The following is a 12,630-nucleotide window of genomic DNA, read 5'->3' as shown; positions in this document are numbered from 1 at the left end:
TTTATTACTAATTTGTATTTTCCAGTGTTTTTGTAGTTTTACTTGAGTTTTGTAGGAATTTGCGTACTTGGAGCGTTTTCCCGGATTTTCGAGGAGAATCTACAAGCGTTGGAAGACCGCGACCACTTTTGATAGCCCAAGACCGATTGGAGGTAGCAAATCGGTGACTAAGGGCTCAGTTTTGGAGATATGAGGCGTTTGGGCCAAGTTGGAGAGCCCAAGGAAGAGCCTCGAGGCCCAAGAAGCCTCGCCCGGACCACCAGAGCACCGCCCGAAGGGGCGCCCGGCCGGGCGAGGCGAGCAGCGAAGAAACAAAGCCCGCGCCCGGAGCACGCGCCCGGCCGGGCGCGAGAAAACTTTAGGAGAAGAAAAGGCGGGCCCGGTCGGGCGAGCCACTGCCCGACCGGGCGCGTGTAGTTCTTTAGGAGGATTGTTTTCCGATTTAGTTTTGGTTTAGCGAATGAGCTTGCTTAGTATTAATGTAATTTTATTAGGCAAGATTAGGACTTCTTTTTTCATCTCTCTTACTCTAGATTTTAACTCTCTCCCTCTCTACTTAGACTTTCTCTCTCTAGACTTTTATTCTCTCTTGTTCCTTAGCTCAATTGTAATTCCGCCGTCTTGGTACGATTTCTCTCTTAATTAATCTCAGTATTTTATTCATTCAATTCCTTCATGTCTTGTTTAATTATTATGTTTTGTTTAGTTTTAATTATGTCTGAGTAGTTTAATTTTAGGGTTTAGGGGGATCCATAATTAATATGAAGGGATAATTTATTATTGTTGATTATTGATATTGCATGATAATTTCGTATTGAATTGTTTTAATTCTTTGCAATTGGTTTATGAATCGAGCAGATGTAATTTGATTGTGAATGTTTAGCAATATTGAATTGATGAATCGAGCATATGTTAATTTGATATTAAAGGCTATTTTCAATAGGAACTTAGATCTAATAAATTGCGAGAGCCTGTTAGATCTATGTTGATTAATAAATTGCGAGAGCCTGTTAATCATGTTATTTGTGCAATGTTAATTATTGATAGTTATGTTTTATCCCGGAATATTAATTATTGGTGAACCTATGACCCTAGGCCTTCTTATTATTGATTTTCTCTCTAAACTCAATCTCCGTAGTATAATTTCATATTAAAAACAACAATTTGGTTACTTTAATAATTTAGATTATATTAATTAATTAGGAGTAGAAAGACCAGTTTCCCTGTGGATTCGACCCTACTTCCCTATCTACTTTAGTTAGAGGATTTAGGTAATACTTTTGATTAGGTGATACGACTTTAGCCTGTCACTTTGTATGATCACAGATCATTGATATATAAATGTTGCTTAGCACATTATGCGATGCGTGAAACAATGAATATTGCTCAGGTTAGGAAGCTAAGCAAGTATACAATGTTTCTTTTAATGAATGTTGTCTTGAAAGAAGATGAAGCATGCGTGGTAGGGGAACAAGAGTTCATGATAAAGGGTTCCTAAAGGAAGGATGAAATGGCTATGTATGTGTGAAAGAAGTGTGTGAATGTGATACTAAGGTTGTGGTGATGGAAATAGATGTGAGAAGAGTCAAAGATGATGACTCTTTAGGCTGGGTAAGCTAAGTGATGTGGGTTCAAGCCCCCAATTCTAGCTCTATATGGGTAGGGATAAGCATTGGGAATGACTCGATCATGTGTGGATATGAATATGAATGTGGCCGCACCTCGATGTGAGGTTGCCTACGTATCCGTTAGAAATCAGGGCGAACGTAGCTCTAACTGAACTTTGCACAAGTGTATGTATACCTCAAAGAGGTCTTTTAAGGGTTGTAGTATGGTTAAGTTGATGGTTTAAAGTAGAAAAGGTAAAAGGCTCAAGACCCGATAGAAGCCCCCCCCCCAAGATATACAATTGTGTTTTTGAAAATTTTGAATTCGCAAGTTTATTTTCAACATTTTTTTTTTCATTTTTTTGAATCGGTGTGGGCAATCTCAGATCATGCGGTCCATCACTCACTTAGTATTCATGTTTTTCAGGCACGATACCAAGGACTTGATGAGAGACGCAATTTGAGACGTGTTCATATCAAAGACATCGGAACACTTGCCCTTAGACATTGTTTTATTGTTGCTTTGGTGCTTTTTTTTTTACTTGCTTTTGAATGTTATACTAATTACACACCTTCCCATCCCATGGTTAGGTGAATGTGGGTTGAATAAATGATGCCAAACGTTAGACGAGCCTCAAAGTGGTTAATGAAGAAATGAAATGAGTGTTTGAAAATGGTTTAAGGGGAATGACAGGGTTGCAATGGTGCCTCAAATCATTGGTGTACCTTGTGTTTAGTTCGGCAATTGATTTTTTTTTTTTTTTTTTTTTTTTTTTTTGCGAATGACATGATCAAATTCAAAGGAAATAAATGCTCATTGATGGAACATGGTACATAGACATAAGGATAAGGAGAACCTATGCTAGACTTATAAGGGGGAAAGGGTTGAAACGAAAGAAGAAAAAAACGTGAAATCTTGTATGGAAAACTTGTCTTGTGCTTCGTCTTAATGGTTGCTTATGAATTACTTGTTACCGCCATGGGGGACAAGAAATTTGCTAGTGTTGATGCTTGGATTGGAAGAAAAGAAGGAAGGAATGACGTTTTCCTTATTCTTCCAACTCTTGCCTAGTGATTCTTGAACTCAAGTATGGAACAAAATGAGCTCACTTAATGCGTTGACTCAATACTCGGATTGGAAAGGAAGAGTGCATGAAAGAATTTTGAACACCAATGGGAAATACTCCACTCATTCCTATTACGATGGAAAACGACGCATGCATGGTATTAGTATACGACATAAACAATATAGTGCATTACTCGAAGACAAAGTGTGTGCAACGACTCAACATGTGTGATTAGGTGAGTTTATTAAGACTCGTGGTATGATCGCATGGCTAGACATGAGGACGTTGTGAAAAAACAAAGGACGCAAGGACCAAATAGCACAGAAGATTAAAAGACAAACTAACTTGATTAATTTTATCCAATTTTAATGTTTATGCTATTTACTAGGTGAAAAGCTAACGGTCCATTAGCAATCGTTAGTCATAAATAAGATCAAACACAATCAAAGACAAAGAACACATGTTAAGGTTAGCACAAAAATCACAAGAAACTAGGAAGAGGACTAGAATTTTAGAAGAGTTAGGACTCATGGGTATAAATAAATAAATAAATAAATAAATAAATAAAAATAAAAATCTATAATCCTACGAGTTGACACGGATTAAAGGAATTGGCTAAGCCTAGATTGACATGAAAAGATATAAAAAAAAATTAAAAAAAAAAAAGAGAAAGTTGACGCTAAAAAGACACCTAAACTGGATAGGCTGTAATATATCGGTTATAACTTTTGATCTGTTACTCTGATTGGGACGAAACCAACGCCAAATGAAAGGAAAAACTCGGGGCTACAAATCCATAGGTTGACAATTAACTCTTTCTATAACTCCGGCTATGACCAAAACAAGTTGATGCTTGTGCAGGATACGAGAATAAAAATCCGAGTTGACTCAAAAAAAAAAAAAAAACTATGACTCAACTCTAAAAAAAACGTTTGATTAGAGAAAAAATAAAAATGAAAAGTCAATAAAAAAATTCACTTATAAGCACATTGTCACGCATGATGCAATGAATTTCGCAACCTAAAGTCAAGTTTTATGTTCCAATATGGTCAAGCTTTTGGGTGTCAAAGGGTACCATGGTTAGAGTTTGGACGCGTTAGCAAGGCAGGCTCTTGAGGGTGTATGCCAACGGGCGGCTCTGCGAGTTTGTAATGAAACCGAACTCGACTCCATGGTTTGGGTGGATTTAAAAACTCGGATGAACCCTTATTGCCATGAGCGTTTTTGGGTTGATAGAGCTTAAATTCCCTGGGCTAGCCACATACGTTGAACACGTACTATTGTGCAAAAATGGTAAGCTAAAATGCATATGCATATGCATATGTGACAATGCCAATTAAATCGCAGGAATACAATTCAAGAATCTTTCAAGTCTCATCCACTCATCTCAATTAAATATCGATCACTCAAATCGATAAATAACTAAGAATCCTCCCCGGTGGAGTCGCCAAATTGTAGGCGTCGTTTGATGTGCGCCTACCTTAAGCATGTTGTGAATATGCTTGGCACTCATAGGAAGTGGGAATTGACATATATGATTAGGGACAACGATTAGGGACAAGGAAAGTAGGGAGCCGCCAACAAGTTTTTTAAGGAACTTGTAAACCGTTCACGGATCATAAAAAGACAACCACGATAAAGGGACAACTATAGGCAACAACGATTGACCCGTGAAGGTTACACCCCATTCATAATCCATGAGATTACTAACTCCATATGGTTCAAAACCACGAAAGGAGGATCGGGGATGATGGTACGAAGTGAGTCATGGAGTCACATTCGCTTGTATTGGCCTCTACTCGATTCTTATAGTGAAAAGTGATTTCTGCGATCTCAAATACATGCAAACAAAGATCCAATTCGCTCCAAACTATTATTATGCTAAATTGGTTGAATATTAATGCACACATATAATTCTAAAATATTGTGATCACTTGATTAAACAACAAGATTAAAAAGGAACCTAAACTGGTCGTCCAAATTATCTTATTAGGCATGATTTTCGATTACATATTCCCTTAAAACATGCAATATGGTGATCATAATAACAATAGAATAAACATTAATACTGGAAGCAATTCAACAATAAATTGTTAGTTAAATCAAATATAAATAAACCTAATCATGATACTAGCAACAAAAATAAAAATAAGAGTAATTAAGTGAATTAATTACTCACTTTCCGCATTTCCTTAAATTGCTACATCATGAATAAACTGTTAGTAACTTTAATAAAAATATAAATCAAATGGAAATTAAATTAAATAAAAGTAGAGTTGATTTGGTCCAAACCCTCAGTTAGTTATACCTTTCACGCCTTGGTTTAAGTATAGAATTTCGGGTATTGTATGGACTCCTTGGAGTGCTTAAGAGAAGTATTATGGAAGAATAGGGAGGCTAGTGTTTAGGCTAAAGAGGGAGAAGAGAATGATTTTGTGATCAAGATTGCTGATGATTGAAAAAGGGGTGATATGACTTCTATTATAAAGAAAAAAGAAGGGTCGAAGAATTAAGGTGGGCTTAGGTTCGATTTAGGCTCAGTTTAGTATTTTGACCATAACTTATTCGTTATAACTCAAATTTGGGCTTATAATATATCGTTGGAAAGCTCTTTTTAAGCCACATCCAACTATTCAATCATTAAACCTAGATTATGGACCAAAATAAACTGGACTAAACATTTTTATAAAAAGGACACGAAATGAATGATTTTAAGTTTAAAGGCACGAAAAGAGGAAAATAAGTTATTGTTTGGGGAAATGGGCTAGAAATTGGCTTGGTTTATGAAATGTATTAGGATTGAATGTGGATTTAAGCACTCCAAGATTAAATACTCAACCCGAACAATAATGGCGGTGAAAGGTTGTTCATCATCGGGCTTGGTTTTGGGGAGCCTTTTTTAAGTGTCTAAACCTGTTAAGACGGACGGTACTGTCCGCATACCAAAGAAATGCTCAAAACTTCTACGAATACTCGGACATTTCTGGACGAGTAGAAAATTAGAGGATGCGGCCCATAGAGTACGAGCCACCCCCTCTAAGGGGCAAATGTTTAGGGTAAAAATTACCCCAAAAGCATGGACCAATCCCCTAGTGACACGTGGCCCAATTAAAGGGCAACACGTGTCCTTATAGGAAGATGGCACGTATGCAAGCCCTATAAAGAGCACCTGAAAAAGAGAGAAAAGGGCCTCCTTACATCAGGAGGCCCAAATTTCGAGAAAGCCGCAAAACGGCACCTTCATCAAGACACGTGCCCAAACATGATTGCGCCGCCAATCAGAGCACGTCATTCTAGGTTAACAACCCTAAGAATGCACAATTCCCCACCCCTATAAATACCCCAATCATTTATGATGGGAGGGGTGGATTGTGACATAACATTCAATAGAGCATTAAAACAGCTCCAATTTCTCTCTACTTTGTCTCTCTATCTTTTCCGATTTCCGGTTACTAACTTAACTATCAGAGGTGAATATTTCGGCAACGGGATATTTGTGTTTTGCAAGTGTCCGGGCCGTCTATCCGAAGAGCGTGACCAGTGTCCCAAGGGAAATCACAAAAATACCTGAAACAACATCAATAAAAATTATTTGAACCATAATAAAATTTCCTTTCAATATTCCAAACCCAATTAAACATTTAGTTTAATTAAACATTCTCTCAATCATGCCAATATTAAAAGAATGGTTCATAATTAACATGCCAACATAATTAATTCCAATTAATAATTCATATTTCACAAATCAATCACCAAATCAATCCAATCAATAGTTCCAACCAATACCTATCATGATACTACCTTAGAGTTAATTAATCAAAGTCTAGCATACTTCTACACACTTAAATAATTACCAAGTACGCGAACGTACCTCAATTAAGCCCTTAAAGTAGTTGATTACATCATAGCACTTCCCGAAACAAGTCTCGTACATAGAGGGACAATAAAACTACATTATTTATTCTTGTATACACAATTTTCAGCAACTTACACTCACTTTAAACAACTTATAATCATCTGAAAATTATTTAAAAACCCCAGTTAACATCTCTTTTAATGGGTGGTTAAACCCTTTCATTAAAATCATAATTCCACTACTTTAAATAAAATTTCAGCAATATTACTAGATTAAAACCCCCTTAAAATCTTTATTAAAACATACTTTAATGCATAATTAACAATAATAATTAATGGGTATATAAAAGCCCCAATTTAATTTGATATTAGAACCCTAAAAATAAAGTCTTTGATACTTTAAAACCTTAGTTTAAAATTTATAAAATCTGAAAAATAAAACCCATCTTGTAATCTGAAATCATGATTTTAATTCCATTAAAACATCATTATAAAACCATTGAACAAGTTTTAGACTATAAAAATCAAAACCCCATACATATGTAATTAGCTTAAAACAAATACAATAGAAGAGAAGAGAGAAGAGGAGAGTGTCATGCCATGGTGGTCGACCGACTAGCGACGACCGGCGATGACAGTAGGCCGGCGGTGGGGTCGGCAGTAGCTGCGGCAGCAACCACGTCGGCGGTGGGCCATGGGGAACCAAAACTCCAACCATGAACATCATAATTCACTTGGGAAGGAAAAAGAAAGAAAAGAAAAAGGGAAAAGAAAAAGAAAAGAGGTGAGTTTTGACCATTTGGGTGGCAAATTTTAGGGATCTAGTAGATATATATAGTGTAGGGTAATTAGAGTAGGTTTGGGCTTTATAAAGTCATGGACTTACATGATAAAATAGTTGACCCAAATACAAAAGTAGGATGAATTGGTTTATTATGAAAATGGGCTACATTTGGATTGAATATTTATTAATCCAAATATTAAAACTTGTTTTATTCATAATCCATTAATTAAAATAGTTTGACCCAAAATATATTTTAATTAAATAAATAATATATAAAATACATTAAAAATATGGGGTATTACATTTGTTCAATATATAATTGCCAATTTCTGGCTTAATCAAAGGAATCTGTTCACAATATAGATGACAAATATATTCAAGGGTAAAATAGGAATGAAATCTATTGATAAAATAGTAGCCAAACTTCTTGATAAAATAGTAGCCAAACTTATTGAAGGGTAAAATGGTCATGACAATATTCATATGCTTTTTAATTGCCAAGTTGTGGCTTTTTAAAGGTTATAGATTATAGATTTTTTCTACCTTTCACCTTGGCCTTACATTACAAGCTTTACAGACCTTCCAACCTTTGTGCATAGAGTTATATGAATGTGAAATTAGTTGTTTATCAATGTGAAATAATGATTTGACATATTCCGAGTCGACTATATAGGTTGAGTGCTTGTTTTTTTAAACACACGAGTGTGTGAGTTTGGGAGGGCATTGTTCACATTAAAGGGGTTGGATGGAGAGCGATCAGATACATTTTATATCCGCCACATAAATGAGTGAAGAATGTGTGAGCACCAGTCATGAATTCCATATACACTTGTGGTTTGCTTTGTTTAACGATTGTTAGGGTGGATTAGTAGTCGGATGGATTTGATTAGTTGACTTTGATACATATTTGTTAGGTTTTCCTTGAATTGATTATACTTGATCATAATTGATTTTTGGGATGAAGTATGTTTTATTCGTTCATTGATGAGATCTTTGCTTTGGGACAAGCAAAGGTTTTGCTTGGGGGAAATTTGATATGTCTATTTTCATTTATATAGTGTTTTACCCTTGTCCCTTGGTCATATTTAGGAGAATTTTTAGCTCTACGGAGCTATTTTTATTACTAATGTGCGTTTTTTAGTGTTTTTGTAGCTTTAGTATTATTTTGTAGGAAATTGCAGATTTGGAGCATTTCCTAGACTTATTTGAGGCACTATGAGCATTTGACACGGAGTGCACTCACATGACCATATTATGTAGCCCAAGACCGTGTTAGAGTAATCAAGACCGCTGATTTAGGGCTAGACAAGGAAGAAGAAACCAAGGCAATGGACTGAAGTTATAAAATCCAGGAAAGAGGATATTCGGATTAGGCCTAGTAAAAAAGTCCAACCAAAGAGTCTACTACTGCCCGGAAGCTCGCTCGACAGGGCGGGAAAAGAAGACCCTCGCCTTGAGGCGCGCCCTGTCAGGCGAGGGATATAGAATAAGTGGCCCTGAGGCGCGCCCGGCCGGGCCAGGCGATCAGGCGCCCTGCCGGGCACATGTTTTTGAAGACATTTATAAGCTTTAATCTTTGTTTCATTTATGATTTTCTTCGGTTTAGTATAAATACCTTTTGGTAAAACAAGATTAGTACGTATTTCATTAGTTAAAAAATTCCTGATTTTAGAATTTAAGCTTACTTAGCAATTTGTTCTCTCAACATTCTTTGGTTTATGCAATTTATTATTTCCGTTTACTTTGGTAATGATTTTCTTCCCTTTTATTTCTAGTAATTTTATTGCTTTGATTAATTATGTCTTGTTTAATTGCTTTGCTTAGTTTAGATTTCAATATGTGTAGGTAGTTTATTTTTAGGAGGGTTTTTGGGGATCCATAAATAATATGATGGTATGATTTATTATTGTTGATTGTTAATGTTTTATATTAATTTCTTATTGATTGATTTAATGCTATGCAATTAGATTAGGCCTAGTTTAATTGTATGAGTTTAGCAATATTGATTCGAGATTCGACAGATGAGAATTGATGTTTAGGCTTAATTTCAATAGGCAGATTAATTTATATTCAAAAGATGTGATTTAACATCGCTAAATTAATTATGTGATTGTAATACGTAGCGAAAGCCTTTTATGATCTTATTAATTGATGCATTGATAATTGATTGTTGTCCTTCATCCCGTAGTATTATTTTTGGTAAACATATACTCTAGGCTTTGATTTATTGTTATTCTTATAATTCTTAATCGCATTAGTTTAATTAGTTCCTTTAGTATAACTCATTTAAAATCACTCTGGTTAGTTAATAATTTAGATTATAATGATTTATTAGGAATAGAAAAACATTGATTCTCTGGGGATTCGACCCTACTTCCCTATCTGCTTTAGTTAGAGGGCTTAGGAATTATTTTTGATTAAGTGATATGACTAGACTAGAGCTTGTCAGCTGTATTTTAGAGGAGAGTAAAATTGTCAAGTTGATGTCAAAATTGTGAGTGCCTCTAATTTATGTCAATAAAAATAAAATTACCATTACTTTGTATTTTAAGCATACAAATGAGGATAGTCATAAAAGAAAGGAAAATATAAATTGTACAAGCAGAACTAGCAATTGTAAAGAGCAAGTATAACAACTCGAAAGGGCTAGCATGTTTATCCTAAATTATTAATTATCACTTTGACGATGTGGATCCTTATTCACCACCGTACCCTTGTAACATTGAAAGAAATAACAGAAATTGCCTTCCTAACAGCAAACCCCCAACAACTAATCAACCCCAAACACACAAGACACTACAACAATAAAGGACGAAGTAGTTTATAGCTACGATAAAAACATAGTTAAGTGGGCTCTTGTTTGAATCGCCTCAATGTATATTTTATTAATATCCACTTTTTACAATTTTACATGTCAAGAATTAGAGATATTAATCGTTAAAATAGTGTGTTAGCAATCGTGATAAAAGAAAGGTGCCAACTAAATAAAAATGATTAGATTATATTACAGAATGAAACTATATATTGTAGTATTTAAGAAATTAGATTTACCAAAATAATTAATCAATCAATAGCTTAATACTAAAACAAACACCGAGACTGACACGTGTCACATCCTTGTGCTGTTTTTTTCTTCCAAAATTCCCCTCTCTTTTTAGTAAAAATATTTTCTTTATATTTATTTGAAATATTTGTATATACAATGATAGGCTTAAGTCGTAATCACCTAATAAAAAATAATACCTAAATCCACTAACTATGTAGAAAGGGAAGAAGGGTCGAATCACAGGGAAACAAGTCAATTTATTCCTAATAAATCTATATAGTCTAGATTATCAAGTAACCAATTTGTTATTATAAAGGAGAACTAAACTACTAGGAGTAAAAGTGGAAAGGAATAAAAGTAGGAGGAAAATCAAGGAATAAAAGACCTAGGGCATAGGTTCACCAATAAATAATATTCCAGGGTAAAACATAATAATCAATCATCAATGCATCAATTAATCAGATCATAAATGGCTTTAGCTACGTATTACAATCACAGAATTAATCTACTGGTATTAAATCTCATCTCTCGAATCTCGACTTAACCATTTATAAATTAACCTGGCTATTAAAACTAGACCTAAACATCAATTCTCATCTCTCGAATCTCGAATCAATATTGTCAAACTCATGCATAAAAGATCAGGCCTAATCTAGTCACAGAGCATTAAATCAATCAATAGGAAATTAATCAAGCTTTGACAATCAACAACAATAAATTACCCCTTCATATTACTTATGGATCCCCATAAACCCTAGAAAGAAAACTACTCAGACATAATCGAATATAAACTAAACAAAACAATTAAACAAGTCATGATGGAAGAAATAAAATAAATAGCTGAGATTAAAGGAGAATAAATCGTTACCAAAGTTGAAGGAAACAAGAGATGAAATTAAACAAAGAGTTGCAGAGAGAGAAAATAATACTAGAGTTTAAGAGGAGAGAAAGAGAGAAAAGTTAGAGAGAGAAAGAGAGAGAGAGTAAGGGAAGGGAGAAAAAAGAATATTAAACTTGCTTAACAAAAGCGTATCCAAAACTAAGCTCGAAAATCCTAAATTAAAACAACTTAAACGACGCTTAAACTTCTCCTCAGAAACACGCGCCCGATCAGGCCCGCCTTTTTTTCCTTCGTGAGCTTCTCTGATCGGGCGCGCCATTGGGCGGAGACCCTTCGGGCTACTTGGACTCCTTATTTAGGCTTGTAACTTGGCCCAAACCAAATATCCACCTTGGGGCTTTAATCATTCGGTCCAATGCCTCATCTTCTCATAAGTCGAGCCCTTAATCACCGGTTCGATGACTCTAACCGATCTTGGGCTATGAAAGATGGTCGTGCTCCTCCAATGCCCGTAGCCGCTTCATAAAATCCCGGGAAAATACTCCAAGAATGCAATTCCCTATAAAACTCAACCAAAACTACGAAAACACTAGAAAACACATATTAGTAATAAAAGTGGCTCTAAAGAGCCAAAAGCACTACTAATTATGACCAAGGGATGGGGTTAAAATACTATATAAAATAGACTTATCATACAACTATAATGATTTTATTCCAAATCTTTTAATTTACGGAGTATCTTTATAATGAATATATTCGTTTTTATTTGGTGTTCTTAATTAATTATTCCACACATGCACATTTAACTAAAATATTATTCCAATTCTATTTTAATATTCTTTTAAATGGATTATTATTAAAATTTGCCAAAAAAGCAATAACAAAATTGATTCATATATATAATTGTTATTAAAGAAATTACTTCATAACATCACTTAAAGTTTTTTCAAATACCTCTAATATTTTATTTCAATTTTAATATTAATTATGTGTACATTTAAATTAACGACAATTTTGTTCTGATAATTTACTACTACGTAAATTTTATCACAAATTAAGGACTTATGGGGTATTAGATATGACTATAAAAATACAAACAAACCATGCATCGCACATGCTTCATCTAGTTAGATACTATTAGTAGGATTAATAATTTTTTTTTTCGGTTCTATAAATATCTTTTTAATTATGTTAATATTTGCACATTTTATTTATAATTATATATCAATATATCTGCATTCTAGCAATTACTAATTATTAATAGGAAAATTAGCTAAAATATAATCCGAACTTTGCCTCATCCATCCAAAATTATCCCAACTTTTGACTATTTTAATAATCCAAACTTTAATTTGAACCCGCTTTAAATGGTCCTAACCGGTCATCCAATTTGTTATAAAAAGTTACTTGACACGTGTCGACACATGATT

General features: G+C 34.4%; 1 pseudogene; it reads right to left on the bottom strand.

Moving 5' to 3' along the window:
• Positions 1-12,630, bottom strand: part of LOC145575372 (uncharacterized) — a 290,973-nt pseudogene that overhangs the window by 156,458 nt on the left and 121,885 nt on the right.

This window comes from Chenopodium album, chromosome 13 (genome assembly GCF_948465745.1).
Source record: "Chenopodium album chromosome 13, dcCheAlbu1.1, whole genome shotgun sequence".
Taxonomy (NCBI): Eukaryota; Viridiplantae; Streptophyta; class Magnoliopsida; order Caryophyllales; family Amaranthaceae; genus Chenopodium; species Chenopodium album.
This window is presented reverse-complemented; position numbering and strand designations above follow the sequence as displayed.